Genomic DNA, 17,990 nt, shown 5'->3' with positions numbered 1-17,990 from the left:
GTCTTCACTATGAATGGGGTCCCCAGAAGATAGTGCCTCCAAAGGCGTAAGCAGTGGACGACAACCAACAATTCCTTATCGTGGGCGGCATAGCGCCGTTCCGCATCCTTCAACTTTCGGCTCTCGTATGCAACCGGGTGCCCCTCTTGTAGCAAGACTCCGCCCAAAGCGTAGTCAGAGGCATCCGTTTGTACTTCAAACGGTTTGGTCAAGTCAAGCAAGGCCAAAACAGGGCTACTAGACATAGCCACTTTCAGTGAGTTGAAGAGCAGGTGAGTTGAAGGCGTCTGCTCTCTTTGGCACCTAGTCCCAAGGTGTGATCTTCTTGAGGAGCTCTGTCAGTGGTAATGCAATGAGGGAGTAGTTCTTGACGAACCGTCGATAAAAGTTGCATAGGCCAAGGAACACCCTCAAGGCATGGATATCCTTGGGGGGCGGCCAATCTGTGACAGCCTGGATCTTTTGTTGGTCCATCTTGATGCGACCCTCTTCGACAACATGCCCGAGGAAGTCAATCTATTTTTGGGCAAATGAGTATTTAGATAACTTCACGTACAACTCATGCTCCCGCAACCGAGTTAGGACTTTCCTCAGGTGCTTCAGGTGTTCGCCCAGTGTTTTGCTATACACCACAATGTCATCCAGGTATACGACCATAAATTCATCAATGTATTCTCGAAAGACCTGGTTCATAAGACTGCAAAACGTGGCTGGAGCATTGACATGAATAGGAAGTCGTACGACCCATATCTTGTCACACATGTCGTCTTGGATTCGTCTCACTCTACAATGCGGACTTGCCAATGACCTATCTTCAAGTCTATTTTGGTGAACACTGTGGCACCGCCTAATCTATCAAACAAGTCCTCCATTAGTAGTATGGGGTATTTATTCTTCACGGTGATCTTGTTGAGAGCGCGATAGTCAACACAGAGCCTTAGGGTACCATTGTGCTTCTTTTGGAATAGCATGGGTGACCCGTAAGGCGATTTGGAGGGCATAATGATCCCCGTGTCTAGCATCTCCGTCAACTGTCTCCGAAGCTCGGTGAGTTCGGGTTGTGACATCTGTGGGTGCTCGGGCGGGTGGCTTCGCACCGGCACCGGTTCGATTTCATGATCGACCGTCCGCTGGGCGAGCCGGCTGGCATGTCTTGAGGCATGACATCCTCAAACTCCTTCATGAGCTCCTTCACAGGCGCAGGAATGGGGCCTGAAGAACGCTCAATCTCTTCAATGCAAAGGGAAGCCAGGAATGTGGGTTCTTGTCAATGGACCCCCTTCTTCAGCTACAAAGTAGAGATATTTCCTGAGGCTATTTTTACGGTTGTGCATGGGACAATGCAGGGTTTGGCCCCGTTTGCTCCCAACATCAGTAGCACATCCGCGTAGGGTATAGGAATGATGTTAGTTTATCTCATGAATTCCAACCCCACTATCAAGTCGAAGTAGTCAATGATTACTACTCGCAGGTCGAATTTGCCTTCATAAGGACCCGTATTTCACCGGCTCCCTTTGGCTAGTCCACCCACGATTGGGGCGGTGAGTTGATAGCTTTGACGCGGCCACCCTTTCCAACAACTAGGCCAAGGCGCTCTGCCACGTGGTGGCCGGATAGTTGTGCGTAGCACCTGTGTCTATCATGGCCTTAATAGGCTTGCCATTAACTCTTAAGTCGACAAACATCAGGGTCTTCTCTTTTTACGGGAGGAAGCCCCTCGCCTGCCTTTGGCTTTCTTTTCTTGAAAGTTGAGCTTGGGTCTTTCTTTTTGCATATACAGGCACTGGTGCCCTCTACAACATCATAAATGGAACAAACAAGTGCATTGAAGGCACCTATCGGTTCTGTCTGATCCGTATCATCCTCATCGGCGTCTGTCCCATCATCCAGAATTTGATGGGCGTTCATCTATGCCTGTGGGCATTCATTGTTCCAATACGGTCCGCCGCAATGACGACATCCTGAGGGGGGCTTCTGCCCCCGATCATCATTATGAGACGCAGTACTATTACTGCCTGAGAAGGAACCTTTAGATTTGGTTGCACTACGATCTCTTCCACTTTTTCTTTGGGCCGAGCACTATGAGCTTGGCCCCCTTGAATCCCTCACGAGCGGTGGTTGAGGTCTATCCCTCGAGCTTCCACTTGGTAGTCACCAAGGCATTCCGCGTACTTGGATAGCTTTGGGTAGGGAGTCGACCCTCTGTCTTTGTATTTACATACGGGTGCAGGGCTTCAAGCCCTCCATGAACGTGAAAAGCTTGTCTTTGTCACCCATATCCCTTATGTTCAGCATGAGTGCAGAGAACTCGCACACATAATCTCGGACTGACTTCGTTTGCCTGAGTTCCCGAAGCTTCCTCCGTGCAGTATACTCGACGTTCTCGAGGAAGAACTGTAAGCGTATGGCTACTTTTAGTTCCTCCTATGTCTCAAGAGCATCCTCCCCAGCCCTGATGGCTTCATACTTTACACGCCACCAGAGTTTGGCGCCGCCTTGTAAATACATGGCAGCAGTTGCTACCTTCTTTGGCTCTTCCAATTCTCCCGCGAGCGTCGGAAATCTTTGCTCGATGTCGAAGATGAAATTTTCAAGCTCTTTGGCATTTTGAGTGCCCTGATAGGGCTTTGGTTTAGGAATCTTGAGTTTCTGGGATGCCGGGGCAATGTTTGCTGTGCCCCTAATAGGATTGCCCCCTCCTCGGAGTAGGCCTTGTAGAGCAGCGTTGACAATATTAAGCTGATTAGTCAAGTTGTCGATGGTTTGCTGCATGGCAGTCACCCTGTCTGCCTCTTGAGTCTTGTAGGCCAGGTCCTCTTCTTGTTGTGTGGCAGCCGTTTAGGCGGCTGCATCCGTGTCACCAGCAATATGTACAATGTCTTGTTCGGCCTGCCGCATCCTGCGGAGAACAGAAAAGTGAGTGAGAATGAGAAAGAAAGAGAGCTTGATTGCATTAATGAAAGCTATTACAATGAGAGCAAGCGGTGTCGAGGGGGACAGACACCAGTATAGATAATTGATTGCTTGCTTGAAAGTTTTGATTGCTTGATCCCCCCTAATAATGCTTTAAAAATAAAAACCCAAGTTACAGGACTAGACATAACTTTGCTAGAGAATCACAACAAAAAATACATAAAGTAAACTACTATATATTTACAACAAAAGAGACCTAACTAGAGCAGGTCCATGTGCACCCTCGGTCGTGGCACTATAGGGGGCGCGAGCACTTGTATGCGAGCACTTGCTTGTCCTTTGGGCGCTAGGCACGCATTGGGGCACGGCCAGCAGAGGGGCGCTAGCGAGGGACATCGATGGGGTGACATAGGCAGAAGCAACCTTATCACTTGGCGCGTCCGAGACCACGGGGCCATCCATGGTGCTGGGCCTTGCCATGGCGCCATGGGGCGCATCCAAGGGGTCATGGGGCATGGCTGGAAAGCTGCCCATGACATGCTAACACACACAGAGTACACTCGCACGCACATACGCAGGCAGAGGAAAGTCGGGATACCCTTGTATTTGTTTTGGTTTGTCATCCCGATCCTTCTACTTCACGAAATTTCATCTAGACACTTTTACTTGATCAAAACAAGACTCTTAAACTCTACGAGTAGTTCCTAATATTCTCAATTCTTCAAAGAACTTAAATTACGATGAATATTTTACATATTATATCATTTAAAAGGTAAATACAAGTAAGGTTATTCAATAAGTATTCATTAGTGACCGACAATAAACGGGAAGTTACATGTTAAGCAACACTAATAGTGTGAAAACTCATTACAGTGACATAATTTCACATATGAAGTAAGTATAAAAACTTTTAAATATAATTATCAAGTGGTTATAATATGGTAAAAATAAGAGTTAAGGGTCAAAAACACACTTCAAGTATTATCTTTTTTTTAGTTTCTTACCTGAAATATCAGGTGTGCGAGTTTTCTACTTAAACTATCACCAATTAGTTTGTAAAACACACCTCAACTATCACTTGTTCATTTTTCTTACCTGAACTATCACTAACTAGTTTGCAAAACACATCTCAACTATCAGTTGTTCTTTTTAATGAGGGGTGTTTTGCAAACTAGTTGGTGATAGTTCATGCAGGAAAAGTGAACAACGAATAGTTGAGGTGTGTTTTGCAAACTAGTTGGTGATAGTTTAGGTAGGAAACTCTCACACCTGATTAGGAGTGGGCATGGTATGGTAGATACCGATTAACATACCGAAATAGAAATTTTTTATACCGCGATTTCGGTATTATGGTATTTGGTATGCATTTTAAAAGAATTTGGTATTTGGTATGGTATTCGGTATTTATAAAGAAAATATCGAAATACCGAATATCATACTGAAGTATATTGTTACGTATAAAATTCATATATATTAGTATGATAATACTAACAAATATATAAACTAGTGTTAATACAAAACGAATTGTTTAGATGTTGGAACTTTGACTACTCTATCTTGATTGAATGTCTTTTTTTTTAAATTGATTTACGAAGGAGATTGCTTGTATTTTCTTTTGAATATTTTTATATGTGTGAGGTGTTAGTACGATATAATTGAGATGTTTCTTGAATAGTCGAAGTCATAATTCTCTATGATATGAGTATATATAAGTCAAAGTCGAATAAACTATATGGTTAAAGTCAAAGTCGAATAAACTATATGGTTACCGATTTACCATACTGCAATATACCGAAACCGAACTTAAAAATACCGAATCATACTGAATTAATTCGGTATGGTAATGGTATATATAGTATTTTTAGAAACCGAAAATCAAAATTACCAGAGCGAAGTTTCAAATACCGTATCATGCCCAACCCTACATCTGATAATCAGGTAGGAAACTAAAAAAAAAAAAAAAAAAAAAAAAAAAGAGATACTTGAGGTATGTTTTTTATTTTTATCTCTAAAAATAATAATTGTTAAAAGAGATATTTTCAAAATCAAAATTTTAAAATAGTACTAGAAACATTATAACTTGATTGCAATGGCGGAGTATATTATGATCTCGGCAAGGGATCTTAATTAATATTTTCATGCCGACGTTTTTCTTCGGGTAGTCTTTTAATTAATTAAATGTCCAACCTGACGACTGACCATGAGTACTGGAAAATCCAGCTATACATATCTACACTGCCGCAAGTTGCAACTTTAATTTATTTTGCTAATTTGTTGTACTTTCAAGTTACAAAATTTAAATCTCACTCGTATACACAGTCATCTATAGTTGTAGGTCAAATATTTTACACTGTGAATATGCGCATAAGTTAATTAAACACATCCCATATAATTAAACACATCCCATAATGATAACCAGACTTTTAAGGCCAAACCCATCGGGAGACAACTGTGGTTTATAACATTTTTCACTTAGACATCTCAACTAAATCTTGAACCAATTGAACACTCAGACTACTCAAAATTTGTATTATTAGACACTTTTCGCCCTATCAGCTAAAATTGCAAAGTGTGTGTATATACTCGTGGGTGATGTGGCACCGTGACTAATTAAAAGATGACATGTGGAATTTGAGTGCAAATAATAATTTAAAAATAAATTACAAGAAAAAAAGAAAAGAAAAAACTAGTAGTATTTTTCTACCCCCACCTACCCCACCATTCTTTCGCCCTTTCTTCCTAAACACTCCCGCCGGCGCTACCCCCTGAAACCCCACTATCTTCTTTCTCTTTTTTTTTTTTTTTTTTTTTTCTTTTTCCTGTTGGTTTCATTAGATTCATACATTTGATTAGGGCATTAAGAAAATCAAGTTTGCTAGCTCTTGAATCTAAAGAAAGAGAGAAGAAGTTTGGGTTATCGGTAATCCACCATTTCCGACCACCTTCGAGCACAAACACCACTAACTACATCTAAACAATCACCACCTCCGAGCACAAACACCACCGACTACATCTAAACAATCATTCCACTTCAGATTTTTTTCCCTCTAGTCTAAGAAATGCGAAGAAGAAATAATAATCGATTTCTTCAAAAACCCGACGATTTGATCCCCTTGGTACAACTTTTGTGTTTTCTGTACATTTATTGAACTTGAGAGGATGAGAAGTGACATTTGTTTGGGGAATTCGCTTGCGGATAAGTTGGTTTGTTTTTTGAAATTGAGAGCATAATTTGAACAAAAGTGACGGCGGTTTCCATTTTTTCCGACAAACAAGGTAACAATAGTGACAACTATTGGATTTAAAGAAAAAGGAGGAGGAGGAGATGACGTGGCAGTGATTTTGAGATCTAAAAAAGATGATAAACCTTAATTATTACAGTTGTAATAGCATCAACGATGATGGTGGCAGCGGCGGCGGGTTGGTGATGTATGGTGGATGAAATAATGGCAAAGAAGAATGAAGAAGAAGAGATTTTAATTATTATTTTTTTGGGCTAAATTAAGAAGTTCACGTGCTAATAGCGAGTGTATAGCACTCACCATGCCAAGTCAGCGAAAAGTGTCTAAATGGCACAATCAGGCCCTATCACAGGTGTCTAAATAGAACAAGGCTTAGTTGAGGTGTCTAAGTGAAAGATGTTGTGAACCACAGGTGTCTCCCGAGAGGTTTGGCCGACTTTTAAACAAGTGAAATTTGATACGCATATGCGTGGGGAATAATTCGTCCACCTGTACCAAGTGGATTCCTGTGGGTCCCAAATGCTGCACTTTATAAACTTACAACTTCTTGCCACAAAAATCATAGGGCAAATAAATTTTACCTCCCTAACATTTAAGGGTTGACAAACAATACTCCCTTCACATATTGAATGGGAACGATAGTCCCCTTATATAATATTTTTCGTTAAGCATTTTTTTTTTAATAAATATTTATTTCTTTTTCTTTCTAGAATTAAAAGTTGTCCCAAAAAAAAAAAAAAAAAGTAAAAAGTCAGAATAATTTTTTTGTTGGAGGGAAAAATTCTGGCGCTATTTGTTTTCCCGTATTTTTGCAGTACGTTAACTTGATTTGCAAAAATCATTTAGAGAAATATGCAAAAATTTCACTTAGAAATAAATTTTCACTGAGGCGTTTGAAAAACCTAAGCCACCTGGAAGTTAGATAAACTTTAATTTGAAGGTGAGAATTGCTTTCTTTAATAATTAAAGTATTACTTCATACCAATATCTCAAGGCTTTGTGTTTGTGCACTGATTATGTATATATGTATATGTTTAATCTGCACGTAAGTATAGTGTATGTCAAATGTTTAAATTGAAGTGTATTAATTATTCTAAGTAGCTCTAGTATACAAGGGAAAGTTAGTACAATGAGCTTAACAGAATAGGTAAATGAGAGTATTTATATATAGATACCCAGATGTAATGTTAGATGGGAGAATTAGGTGGACTGTTGATGCATGTCCAATTAGAATTCAAAAGTTTAATGCGCATGCAAGTAAAATGAATGTTACATAGCTTGAAATTTATTAACAAATTATTTTAAATAGTTGTTATATTCTAAAAGAAGTACATTATTTTCAACAGAATAGATGAATGGGACAATAATAAGAGTCATATATTTTTATATTTTAATTCTAGAAAGAAAAAGAAAACAAATCTTTATTTTAAAAAAAAAAAAAAAATCTTATCGGAAAATATTACATAAGGGGGTTATCGTTCCCATTCAATATGTGAAGGGGGTATCGTTTCCCAATCCTTAAATATTACGGGGTAAAGTGGGATTCACTCAAAATTATAGGGCAAATAAACTTAGCCTAATTGAGTAGAGAAATTAGTCTTAAAAAGTATAGTTAAGATGACCGGAAAAGCGTCTCTAATTCTGATGAAGCAATCCAATGAACCTGATCACCTGATTTTTGGATTCTTAAACGAAGGTCTCGAGTTTGAGTCATCAAAAAGTTCGTCAGAGTCGAGTATTAGCTATAGTAGCGGAGATATAGTGGATGAAGAGGAGGATGAAAACGTTAACAGTAATGAGGAAAACAAGTCGTTTTGGGCATTACAAGAGGAGCTTCTTCAGGTAACATCTTTTTATAATACTACCAATTTAAACTAGTACCATGCCACTTTTTCTTCTTTGAGAATACCGTACGTAGAAATTAATTAAATTCGTCACTCTTACTTACAATTGTTTTTTTTTTTTTAGGCAGCATTGTGTAGGACAACTTCTTTTGAATCAAGTATCAGAAAAGCAACAAATGAGGCTCTAAAAGAATTGAAAGTCACAAGCATCAATTGTAGCTGCCGGAATATGGTATCCGATAGTTGTCGGAAATGTACGCAAAATGAAATCTCAGAACGCCTTATAACTGCAGGTTTTAATTGTTTCATTTGCAAGTCCAAGTGGAAAAGCTCACTGGGAAAACCTTCAGGTAAATACAAAAATGGCTGATTTATACAAAGAAAGCTTGCACACGATTTAAATATGTGATGGGGTATTGTAAGTGGCAGAATGACCTTACTGTCATAATCCACTGAGATTCAACCATGTATTGCTCTAAATCGACCAAAAAAACAAAGTGAACATGCTAATTTTGTTGTGGTTATCGTTTTTCCTTTGAAGGTGAATACACATACATGGAAGTGGTGCAAACCGCAGGTTCAAAAAAAGGGAAATCAATGAAAGTCATCATAGAGTTGAATTTCAGGGGAGAACTCGAAATGGCACGTGCCAACGAAGGCTACAATCATCTAGTAAAACAATTACCGGAAGTATATGTAGGAAAGGTAGAAAGGCTTAGAAATTTAATAAAAATAGTATGTTGTGCTTCAAAGAAATGCATGAAGGAAAAGAAGATGCACATGGCTCCTTGGAGGAAGCATAAGTACATGCAAGGCTGCAAGCTAAGGAGCCGTTTGGACATGGTTTGAAACCATGAGTTGAAACCATGATTTGAAACCATGTTTGGACATGCAATTTGGATTTCTTAAGTTGTATTTTTTCTTGTAGACATAAAAACATCACAAGTTGTGAAAACTATCAAAATATTCTCAATTCTTATACAATCTTACCAAATGAGCAAGTCATAATTCATAACAAAATTAATACGCTACTAGAAGGCCTTTCTAAAAAATACAACATTAATTGATCAAACTTTAGTTCAATAAAAAAGAAAATTTAACATGGATAGTAATGTAACTACTCTTTAATATAATTCTCCCACATGGTAGACATAAATAATGGTTGGTAAATGGTTGGTGGGAGTAATTGTTAAAAATATCTACCGACTTATGGGTCTTTTTTTACAAAATATAAACTTATGAGTCAAGTTTTATATTTAAAAATTTTGACGCCATGGTTTGAAACCCCAAATCATGCCGTTTTGGATGATTTAGGATTTCAAACCATGGTTTAAAACCATGAGATGAAATGCATGTCCAAACGCTGATTTCATTTCATGATTTCAAATCGTATGTCCAAACGCCTCCTAAGTATCTCGGTTCGCCGGAGATTAAGCTGGAGTCAATTTTTCCGGTGAACGATTTGCAGAGTTTGCCAAGGCCGAAGGCTTCTATGCTCACTTTTGATTTGCTTGATAGTTTGCCAGCGGGGTTGCATTGTGCGGCAATCAAAGTTGTTTGATGGCGGAATTAAACTTTGCACTAGAATATTCTTATTTTGGTCTTGGAATCTCGATTATTAATGTCAAATCTCAAATGTAAGATGCATGGTGAGAAATAGTAGATGGAGTAAAAAATTTGGTAATGAAATTTTACAGGATATTAATGTTGGTTATATATATTTTCTGGAGATTTCTTTATTATTTATTTCTAGCAAAGCCAAAAAGGAAGAGTGAACTAAGGGATTGTTCCACATTTGCGAGGGAATAAACGGAGCAATTCTAACCTCATGAGTTAGTTAATTTTCAAGATTTATCTTCTTAACATGATACTGAAACCCCACTCATCCTAACGTCGATTTACGCAATATATATTGGACACATATATATATGGATGCTGTGTTGTTTACCATTCATATATTCCTGAATGTGATATAAAAAATATAATTTGACCCCAAGGTGATATACTTTTATTTTTATTTTTTATCATTAACGATATTTATATATATATTATATAACACCCCTATAGGGGTTACAAAAGGTTACAACATTGTTGAGTGTCATGTAAGACACTTTGGTTGCCAAGACTAGCTACAGTATTGCAGTTAGCTTCCATAACTGTCCTAGTAGCAAAGGTGATATACTTTGTTAAGTGAAGAGATGTGTTAGATGAGCGTATTCTTGATATTTGGTATCATCAACTCCCGAAATGTACATGCATAGCATTGTCTTTTTACTTCCTTTTTTGTTGTTGATAAAACGATGTAGACACATTATAAAACGTCAATAAGGATGGTGAGAGAAGAAATTAATGGTGACAGAAATGTCATTATCTATTAATCTTTGAAAGCCTTCATACAGTGAAAAGTTGAAAAAGAAAAATAAGAAAATGTAAAAGTGATTAAAAAAAAAGTGATAGTATAAGATTAATAAGATGTTTGTTTACCCCGAAATCGGATAAGTCAATTGAATTTGTAAGCGGGTATAGGATATGTGCTTGGATCTTGATATGTACGGAATAAAGAAAATGTATATGCGAGGGTTCTTCGATGAAGCGGCTAATGATGGCGATTCGCTTACGAATATGAGTGTTTATGAGCAATATAGAACACTTGGTAGATTAAATGCAATGTAAACTTGAACAGGATGGCCTTGGCCGAATCAGAATTTAAAAGAAAGATTGTATATATGAGCTATTCTATTACAAGTGTTCTTAGAAAAGCATGGAGGAGCCAACCCCCCAAGGATGGGGATGTGTCCTATTTATAGTGTATGCCTCTCCAATCCCATACAATTAGGAATCAATAAAATAATAGTAGCAAAGACAAATGAACGGATTTGGCGGGATTGGACCGACCGCGCCGTCCGACACACGCTGGTAGGTAGTTGGTCCCGACCGCCATTGGCGCGTGGTCCCCATGCAACGGCTATTCGGACCAACGGTCGCTCGGGACAACAGCCGGGACAACGGTCCACGGACGCTCGGAGCAACGGACTTGGCAGTTCGATAACGGAGAAAGAGAGGCTCGTTTTTTACTCCGACATGCACCCTTTCCCCGTGATAGGGACCGGGTAACATCCGTATATTCCCACTCCTTCTCTATCGCCGGTTTGGATCATATCCGGTTTTCACCGTATACAGATAGCCCCTCACTTCTCGTCATGTCGATCCATCGGAATAACGGGGAGTGAATAACTTTTGAAACCGGTGATTCGGCCAGCTCGTTCTTATCTCCGCATTTTGGCGGGAGCCAATACGTAGCGCCTCCCCTTTTATTGGCCACGTGTCTTTCTCCGAATGGCCGGCTCCTGTCAACCGCCTTTTGTCAGTCATTTCGAGTCGCTTCTCATTAATAACGGGGCACGTGGCGAAACCTGATTGGTCGTCCTCGGTAACCGTTCCTCTTCCATGCCTATATAAGGCCCTTTACCCCTTCATTTTACCACTTTTACGCTTCGTTCTTCTTCAACTCCTCCTTATTTCTGTGTTCTTTCGTCTTCCCCATAAACAATCGTCTTCTCATTTGACTTGCTGTTCGATCCACCGCTTCATATTTTGTGAAAAAAGAATCGATTTTGCCATCATCTTTTTAAGCGTTTTGGTTCGAGCGTCGCTGTTTTGCCGTCCCTGACTCGCCAGTTTCTTCATTTTCCTCAAGTTCTACTTTCGAATCCCCTCTCTTTCATACTTCCAAGATGTCTGAATCTACTTCCCATAATGCTCCACCGATGTCACCGGGTTCCGGGACTGTTTCCCCGGCTAGAATCGAGCTCACGGCTTCGGATATTATACCGGCCAAGTTCGCTTTAACAAGGATCTCGAGGTCGACAAGCCGTCCTCTCGTTTCGGACGGGATACGATGTGAGGCGATACCCTTCATCGATTACCGAGGAGAAACTCGATGTAGTCCGGGCCGACTGCGGATGGGACACCCGCCCGGTAAGGGTTTTTGCACCGGGCTCGGATGAATCTATCACTGATCACCGAGAAGGGTTCTTGTTCGTATATACCTACCCTTTTACCCTCAAAATCGATCCTCCGATTGATCCGGTCATTCTTGATATGTGCCGGACCTATGGTGTGACTTTGGCACAGATCGGCCCGATCGTTTGGAGGGTCGTTGCGTGTCTCCGGTTATTAGCCAACAACGCCGGGAAGGAATTTACGCTGGGCCACTTTGATACGCCTGTACTCCCCGAGGGTCTTCCGGGGCGGCGTAATAAAACTTGTCAAGCGCAGCCGGAACCCGTTCTTCTCGAAGATGGACGAAGACCGGGACAGGGGCTGGTTAGAGCGATATGTCCGAGTGAAAACCGAGGACATCATCCCCGCCGACTACATGCCCTTCCCGGAGAAATGGAACGATAAGCGTAAGTTCGAATCTTTGGGCAATCGTTTTTACGCATTTAGTCATTCTTTTGCCCTTCTTCGATCTCGTTGCCTCATTGCTTTCTCTTTGCTTTTATTCAGCCAACGGATACGTTCCTCCCGTTATTCGCGATCTGAGCGAATGGGTCACTGCGCTCCTCTGCCAGTACCCCTACGAGAATCGAACATGGGCTCACCTGTCTCGTGGCCGGTGGGTGGCACAAAACCATGGTAATATTTTCATTCCCTTTCATGTTTTGTTGTATTTTCCACTGCTCGTGGCCTTTTGAATCCACAACCTTCGCTACTGCTTTTGCCTTTCAGGTTTGCCCAAGGGCTCGGTGGCCCCGAGGCCTGAATCGGGAACCGCTTGTCCTGCACCGCCATCCGAGTTTGACACGGCGGGTTCTTCCCGTGTTCTTGACGATGCTGCAAAAAGAAAAAGGACTTCCGAAAAGTCGCCGACACCAAAAAGGAAGAAGGCAAGGAGCGTTGCCCGGCCTCCAAGGGAAGAGGCCGAGCCCGACATCATCGTTCGGAGAGTCGCCCCCGCCCTCCGTGGCCCCACACCGGAGGAGGCGGCTCCGTTCCGCCCCTTCCTTCTATCGCGAAGGTCCGTTTGTTCCTCGCACCACATTCGTGTGCGGAAGAAATACTTTCACCGCTCCTCTTCGATCGATTGATTTTGTCGACATTTCGTGCGAAACTTCTTTAAGATACTCCCCTGCAAAGGAAAAGATCCGGGGAAGCATTCGCCGAGGCCGGTAAAGTGCGGCGCATAGAACCGGGAGATCGAGCCCCCACAGTGCGTTCGTCCGTCTCCCCGGTATGAGCCTGCCGTGATCGCGGAGCCCCCGGCCTTTGCCGAAAATATCGAGGTCGCCTCCAAGTTCATCCACCCCGCTCGCGTGTGGATGATTTTGACGACATGTTCTCGAGACCCTCCCGCCACTTGCGGCGGGCGGGCTTCGGTCATCTTCCTATTCCTCGGCCACGAGGCCGGCCGACGGCCTCCGAGTCCGGGCGCCGTGGGATAGTTTGGTGAACATTTTCCCCGCCCCGAGCGTGGAGCCAAAGAGAACCCGATCGCCAGTGAGTCACCGTCCCCGAGGACCGTAGCTTCTTATCTCGTCCGGTGGGCGTGGCGAGCTATTTGCGTCCCCTCGTCTCGGATTCGGGACGTACGCAAAATGACCGGAGTCTCGGCGTTGCCTTATTAACGAGGGTATGCATGCGGGCAACCGGTAAGATTCTTAGCCACTTTTGTTCATTTTACTCCTCGAATACCATCCTTTCTTCACCCAAGTTTTTCGGTTTGTTTATCCGCGCAGCGCGGCTTGGTCAACGAGGCCTTCACCGTGCCCAACACGAGATAGACGATCTTCGGGGCCAACTCGATGCCCAGGCCGAGAGACAGAAAATATCGACACCTCCTTCGGGAGAAAGAGGAGAATTAAACCGGCGGCCGTGCCGGCCAACCTTCGCCCGAGCTTGATGCGGTCAAGAGGAAAACCGTCGTTTGGGAGAGTGATCCGTCGCCACGACCGATTATAATCGGAGCCTCGAGGCCGACAAGATCGCTCTTAGCCGGGATAAAACCCAATTCTCTATGCGGTTGGATGAACTCGAGGCCACGGTTTCCCAACTTCGGGGAGAGCTGGATTCGGTGAAGGCTGATGCTACGGGTTTGTCCGAGAGGAACCGGCAGCTCGAGTCTGAGGCTGCTTTGTTCAACGAGCGCAGCAGGATATTCGAGGAAAAAGCCGAGGAGCGGGCCCGGATATGTGAGGGTATTAGAACTGAACTCGAGGAGGCGATTAAAGCTAATGACAGCCTTAAGGCCGAGCTGGATGCGGCCAACCATATGAGAGATGACCTCGAGAGAAACCGGCTCATTTGGAAGCCAACCGGCCAAGGCCGAGGCCGATTTGGAGGAAACTTTGAAAGAGAGCGGAGGCGGCCGAGACTCATACCGCTATTGTCGCCGAGTACGAGAAGGAAGTCTCTTGCCTCACCCTCGAGCAAGTTGAGCACGGCAGGATCTTCCGCCCGATACTTGAAGCCAAAGGAATGGAGGAGAAGGCTAACCGTGCTCTCGGGTCCGAGTCAGACGATTCCGAGCGGACAGAGTCCGAACATTCATCCTCCTCTGGTCATGCCGGATAGCGTAGGGCCAGTACTTTGGCATCTATCTTTTTATTTTTTGTCTTCATGGGACTTTTATTTCGATGTAAAGAACATCCGTTGTATAAATGAAAAGTGCATCTTTCCTGCTTCTTCGTTCGAATGTTTGTCATTATTTTTGCTGCGATCGTTGGTCCGTTTTCGGGACAAGGTGACTCGTGGTCATTGATTCATCATGCCCGTTTGGATTTTGTCCGATTCTTCGAGGGTTCGTTGTCTCCGAATTTCGAGGACCGTTTTATTAGAGTCGACATTTTTCTTCTTGCTCTATTTTAGGCCGTGTCTTTTCAACCTTGGCTAACAAAGTGGCAGCCCCCGTTTGGGGGTCTTATCGAGTTTTTTGGTCGATTGCCTTTGCTATCTTGTAGAGTTACAATTTAACAGGAAGTTGCTAACTTTGACAGCTTTTGACAACTTTGCTTTTGTAAAACGTTTGTACATATGAGTTTTGACTCTTTCTTCCTTGCCGTAGCAAGTGTAAAAATGGGACACGATTCATTATGATCGTTTGGTCCTTACATTGGAGGCTATGGCCGGTGGCCGGCCTTATTTTTGCCGTAGCAAATTTTGGACGGGACACGATTCATTATGATCGTTTGTCCTTACATCGAGGCTATGGCCGGTGGCCGTAGCCTTATTTTCCCGTAGCAATTGATCTTCGGTGCGGGTGTTACAAGTTCTCGTATGGGCATAGTACTCCCCCAAGACCGATCCGAGCCTCGAGGTCGGCGAGTGCTTGTTATGCCCCTTCGCATTTGTTCGCAACACGTTGTACTTGTTGCCTCGTTAAAAACCTTGTCGAAAACCCTTTTGGGACAAAAACCGTACTAAGGAAAAGAGTGCAACACGTGTTTTCGTGCCTAGACTCTATTTTCCATCTGTTCTCGACTTCCCGCAAACGAGAAAGGTTAATGAGAGGATACGGCCATACCTTAGCAAAGAGTATCTCTTTAGATGAGCCACGTTCGAGCTTGTTGCGCGTACGTTGCCCGTCCATCGACTCTAACCGGTACGATCCTTTCGCCCGTTATACCGGTTATCTTGTATGGGGCCCTCCTGGGGCCGACCTAGCTTTCCTTCGTCGGGGTTTTGCGTGCAAGGTAACCTTTCGAAGCACTAAGTCCCCAACTTGAAATGCCGAAAGCTCGATCTCCGGTTGTAGTATCTTTTCATTCTCTCGTTTTTGGGCCGCTATGCGGATAGACGCGCATTCGCGTAGCTCATCCGCGAGGTCGTTCTCGCCCATGGCTTCCTCGTTCGACTCCCCGTGGTATACCTCGAAACGGAGAGTCGGTTCACCGACTTCTACGGGGATAAGGGCTTCGCCCGTAAACCAACGAGAATGGAGTTTCACCGGTGCTCGATTTGGATGTGGTTCGCAAGCCCACAAAGACCTCCGCAATACGTCCTCCAACCGTGCTTCGACGTTCAAGTCTTTTCCTCGCATTTTGGATTATTGTTTTGTTCGTGGATTCTCCCTCGTCCGCGTTCGCGCATGGGTGATACGGTTGATACGATTTTTTTGATCTTCAAACCTTCGAGGAAATTGTCGACCTTGTCACCCACGAACCGAGGGCCGTTATCACAAGTTATCTTCGGCGTGATGCCGAAACGGCATACGACGTGATCCCATACGAAGTTGACGACTTCTTTTCTCTCGATATTTTTCAAAGGCCTCGCGCTTCAACCCACTTAGAGAAATAGTCAAATATAAACAAAATAAAACGGGCCTTACTCGGTGCCCGTGGTAACGGCCCACGATGTCCATTCCCCATTTCATGAAAGTGCCGGCGAGACCACCGAGTGCGCAACTCCCCGGCCGGTGAATCATCGGGCGTGTTTCCGGCACCCGTCACACTTTCGACGAAATTCCTGGAGTCTTCATCCATCCGATTCCAATAATAACCTACTCGATGATTTTGCGGACCGTAGCCCCAAGACCGGGAGTGTTACCACGGTTCCTTCGGACCTCTCTCTCTCAATACATATTCCGTTTCGCCGGGGGCCCAAACATTTAGCCGTGGGGCCGAGAAAAGATCGTCGATACAATTGACCATCTACCAAGCAAAATCGGGCCGCCTTTGTCCTTAATGACCGCGATTCCTTTGGGTCGTTCGGGAGCTTGCCATCACCCAAGTAGTCGACGTACCTGTTGCGCCAATCCCAAGTTAGTCCCATCGTGTTTATCTCGCACGTCCGTTTTCTATGGCCGTGTTTGATAGGTGCACCGTGGTACCGGGTTGATTTTCTCCCCGTCGACCGAGGATCCCAAATTTGCCAAGGCGTCGGCCTCGCTCGTTCGTTCCCGTACGTGCCGCACGGTCCATTCTCTAAATCGGTGAAGTACCACTTGGGCTTTCGAGGTACCTCTCGCATCCGTTCGTCCCCGACCTCGAAAACACCGTTCACCCGGTTTGCGACCAAGAGCGAGTCGCATCGAGCTTCGATGAATTCGGCTCCCATACTCCGAGCCGCCTCCAAACTCGCAATCATAGCCTCATACTCGGCTTCATTGTTAGTCAATCTAGGCAGCCGACCGATCGTCGAATGATATCCCCCGCCGGACTCTTAAGGACGATTCCCGGCCGAACCTTTAAGGTTCGAGGCTCCGTCCGTATGCAGTCCAAATGCCCGTGGTTTCTCCCGAGGTCGCCAGGTTCCTTTTCGACCTCGGGACCATAGCCGGGGCAAAGTCGGCCACGAAGTCGCCAAGATTTGGGATTTGATGGCCGTTCGGGGTTTATATTCGATGTCGTAACCGCTAATTTCTACACCATTTTGTTAACCTACCTATGACCTCCGGCTTGCGCATGATATTTTTCAAAGTGGTAAGCGGTCATTACACGTATAGGGTGGCATCCTAGCCGCGGTGGGCGCCAAACTCGTTTACCCCGAAATCGGATAAGTCGATTGAATTTGTACGGTGCAATGGATACGTGCTTGGATCTTGATATGTACGGAATAAAAAAAAAATGTATATGCGAGGGTTCTTCGATGAAGCGGCTAATGATGAACATTCGCTTACGAATATGAGTGTTTATGAGCAATATAGAACACTTGGTGTAGATTAAATGCAATGTAAACTTGAACAGGATGGCCTTGGCCGAATCAGAATTTAAAAGAAAGATTGTATATATGAGCTATTCTATTACAAGTGTTCTTAGAAAGCATGGAGGAGCCAACCCCCCAAGGGATGGGGATGTGTCCTATTTATAGTGTATGCCTCTCCAATCCCATACAATTAGGAATCAATAAAATAATAGTGAAGACAAACGGTCTGCTTGTGGTTGGTGGGATTGGGATCGATCGCGTCCTCGACACACGCTTGGTAGGTAGTTGGTCACGACGGACGCCATTGGCGCGTGGTCCCCATGCAACGGCTATTCGGACCAATCGGTCG

Source organism: Lycium ferocissimum, chromosome 11 (genome assembly GCF_029784015.1).
Source record: "Lycium ferocissimum isolate CSIRO_LF1 chromosome 11, AGI_CSIRO_Lferr_CH_V1, whole genome shotgun sequence".
NCBI classification, from domain to species: Eukaryota; Viridiplantae; Streptophyta; class Magnoliopsida; order Solanales; family Solanaceae; genus Lycium; species Lycium ferocissimum.
This window is presented reverse-complemented; position numbering follows the sequence as displayed.